Here is a 3,875-nt window from a genome sequence, read left to right on the forward strand (position 1 = left end):
TAATGTTTGTTGTTTTTTTTTAACTTGGCTTGTAGAGCAGATACTTTATTGAAAAATTTATTGGTTATTACTATCAGATAAGAGGCAAGATAAAACCTACTTCTCATTTGCAAAAAGAGTATAAAGTCAACTTAAAATGGCTGTGACAAGTGTGTACGTTATGTGCCTTATTCCAACTCTTGCCATGAAAGATTTTTTTCTTTGGACCATTGTTTATGGTTATAAGCTGAAAAACAAAACAGGAAACAGTACTGATAAGGACAGGAGAGAAAAATAAGTTTAGAAATAAAAATAGGTGTACTCCAAATAATGGCTTCAGTTCTGTCTCAATAAGGCTGTTTAAAGACAGCTCTGGCAGCAGTCAGCAGTTCAGGTCAATCATACCTTCTGGAGTGGTGGTGGTTCAGTCCCCACTGTCCTGGAGTTCTAAGGCAGCAGACTGCAACCTTGAACCTCAGTGCAGTTGAGGAGTGCAAGCATACTATATTCTGTTGTTTTAAAATAATGTGACAACTCCCAACTGAATAACAACCAACATCTGAGAGCGTGTCTGAGATGCCACTCATACTCTGTTGTAAAGGGCAGTTTGGAAGCACAGTATCTGAAAGTTGGATAGAAGTCATTCCTCTCCTCACTTCACAGTAGGCCCCACACTCCATGGATGGAGGGGGCATGAGCCTGACCAGAGGCTAAGAGTCAAGGAAGCAACAAAGCAGGAACCCAGAGAAGGGCCTGTATCCCAGTCCTCAGTTCCAGTCCAGTGCACAGTGACGACCCACCAGGCAGCCAGAGACTCTGGAAGCAGAGAGGTAGGCTTGTTTTTTATTGAATGAGTGATCTATGCAGTTGCCAAAGCCACTGTGTACAGAGAAGAGGCGGGGAACTTTATTTCTTGGTCTCTTCCTTCTTGGACAGAGTCTTAATGATTTCCTCCTTGGCCTGAAGCCGCTCTTCACCATGCTTGCGGGTTTCCTTGGTCTTAAGACGTGCAGGCCTCAGCCTGTTCCGCCAAAGGCTTCTTGCAAGTCTTGTCTGCCTTCAGCTTGTGGATATGTTCCATGAGAATCTGCTTGTTTTTAACACGTTACCCTTCACCTTCAGGTACAGGCTGTGATACATGTGGCAGTCAATCTTCTTAGATTCACGGTATTGTCTGAGCAGTCAGCGCAGAATTCTTATCCTCTTCATCCAGGTTACCTTCTTGGGCATTCAAGCATTGGCAGTACCCTTTCGCTTACCTATGCCCATATGCTTGCCTTTCCAGCAAGCCAAAGTGTTTTTCTGGCATCAAGCCCATGAACGGACAGTTACAGGCTTCCAGATGATCAGCCCATCTTTGATCAGCTTCTGGATCTGCTGAGTTGGCGGGAGTTGGCATTGGCAATTTTGTTATCCTCACTGGGGTCCAACCCCTTCTTTTTGCCACAGCAGAGGACACTGGAGGCAAGCCTCTTCTGAAGCCTGAGCATACTCAGGAGGCTGCGGCTACAGAGGTGAAAGGAAAGCTATGGTAATGTTATATATGAAACAGCTGACTCAGATAGGGAGATTACCTGCATGGGCCTGAACTAATCAGTGGCCCTTAAAAACGAAGAGCTTTCTCAGACTAGTGGCAGAAAGAGAAATCAGATTTGAAGAAAGGATTTGATACACTGTTATTGGCTTTGAAGTTGGAGGGGACCATACGTAAGTGGCTTCTTACATCTGAAATTGACCCCTTAACCAACAGCCAGCAAGGAAATGGGACCTCAGTCCAACAACTGCAAGGAACTGAATTCTGCCAACAGCCTGAATAAGCCTGGGAAGTGGATTCTTCCTTACAACCTCCAGATAAGAGCCCAACGCAGTCAACACCTTCCTCGACTTGACTTGGGATTTGTGAGACACTAAACAGGAAACGTGTTCTTCCCAGGTGGCTCAGTGTTAAAGAACCCGCCTGCCAACGCAGGAGACACAGGAGACGCAGATTCGATCCCTGCATTGGGAAGATCCCCTGGAGGAGGAAAAGGCAACTTGCTCCAGTGTTGTTGCTTGGAAAATTCCATGGACAGAGGAGCCTGGTGGACTACAGTCTGTGATGTTGCGAAGAGTCGGACACGACTGAGCGCACACAAACAGGAAATGTAATCAAACCTGCCTGGATTTTATGATCTACAGAAAGTAAGATAATAAATGGAATTTGTTTTAAACCACTGAGTTTATATAGTTTGTCATGTAGCAATAGAAAGGGAACACGAGTGCAATTTTCCAGTCTGCAAAAGGAGTGAAGTTTCATCTGAATCTTGTGATGAAAGGAATTCTTAGGCTGACTTATCTGACTCTCTGCCTCCTAACTTCATTGACTCTAACCTAGCTCAAGAAGGCAAAACAAGGAAAAATCTTTTAATTTTATTTACTTACTTATTTGCCCATTTATTTATTTTTTGGCAAGACCACATGGCATGCAGGATCTTAGTTCCCTGACCAGGGATGAAATCTGTGCCCCCTTCAGTGGAAGCATGAAGTCTAATCACTGGACCACCAAGGAACTCCAGGAAAGACATATAAGCAAAAATTGTATGCCTATGGCTATTTTTACTATAGCTATTTCATTTGTGTGAGGTAGGTATTTTTTTTCTGGTTTTAACAAGTGAGAAAACTAAGACTTAGATTCAAGAATCATGCCTTTGTTCTAGAGGTCACCTGGTTGGAAACTGATAGAACAGAAACCCATGACCAGAGCTCCTTGCATTATGCCACACCACAAGGTGTGGGGGCCAGGATATCATTGAAGGAGAGGGGAAAACGAATCTGGACAGTTGTTTAGATTTCTCAGTGAAGGAGATTGATCTGTTTTTCTTCTAATTATCATCTCTGTGGTTACCTTGCAGATAGTTAGCATTTGCTTACCCTTGTGTTCATTTTATCCACTGCTGGTAATTTCCTGGCCTTCTGGGTAGGCTCAGTTTAGCTGGTTGGCTCAGCTCTTGCCCCAAGATAGATTATTTTTTTAACTATTGTGGATTAGAACCTTCCAGGAACTGCGTTGCTGCTTTTAGAGAAACCAACTCTGTAGATCTTGCTGGGGAGGGTAGTTGGGGCGGCGGTGTTTATATGTATGTTGTGGGATGATATCTATGCCTAACAGATTTCCATGCCCATTGCACCCCTAAGGCTTCTCGATCCACTTCTTCCAATATGCGGAGCAAGGACTTTAAAGTTTCCAAAACATAGCTGCAAAGGGTAACAAACACCTAGCCCATAACTCCCTTAACAACAGGAGGATAGTCAGTGGGGATTTAGCTCAGGTAAAATCTGTACAATGCAAAAACTCATAAAATTTTCAAAAACAGTTTAGCCTATGGAGTTGACCAGATTGAACGTCTCACAATTCTGGGTTCAAGTCACTTTTGGTTAATTCTTCTCATGCTTCAATTCCTTCCCTTTTGTGAAATGAGAGGCACATTTTCTTGAGATGTGCCTCCTAGAGATGACATAGAAATAAATGAAATTAGATTTTAAAATTCTTGCTGGAGGAAATTTCCCTGGTGGTCCAGTGGGTACAACTCTGCATCCCCAATGCAGGGGACCTGGGTTTCCCTGATGAGAGAGCTAGATCTCACTTGCCAAGACTAGGAGTTTACATTGCTGTAACTAAAGATCGAAGATCCTTCGTACCACACCTAAGACCCAGGACAGCCAAATTAAAAAAAAAAAAAAAATTCTTGCTGGAGACCTAGATCTTGTAAATTGTCTTTATCTCTTCTGTTTCTTAGTTACCAATTTACCAGGAGTAATTTAACACTAGGACTCTCTGCCAGGGCTAAAATTAGACTCCACCACTCTAGGGCTTCCTTTTCTCCTTCTTGCTTTTGTTTTGGGAGCTAGAGGGAAAC

At 43.3% G+C, this 3,875-nt stretch overlaps 1 pseudogene; it reads right to left on the minus strand.

The window, feature by feature from the left end:
• Positions 810-1,963, minus strand: LOC102169075 (annotated as a pseudogene).

The sequence above is a fragment of the Capra hircus genome, chromosome 5 (assembly GCF_001704415.2).
Source record: "Capra hircus breed San Clemente chromosome 5, ASM170441v1, whole genome shotgun sequence".
Taxonomy (NCBI): domain Eukaryota; kingdom Metazoa; phylum Chordata; class Mammalia; order Artiodactyla; family Bovidae; genus Capra; species Capra hircus.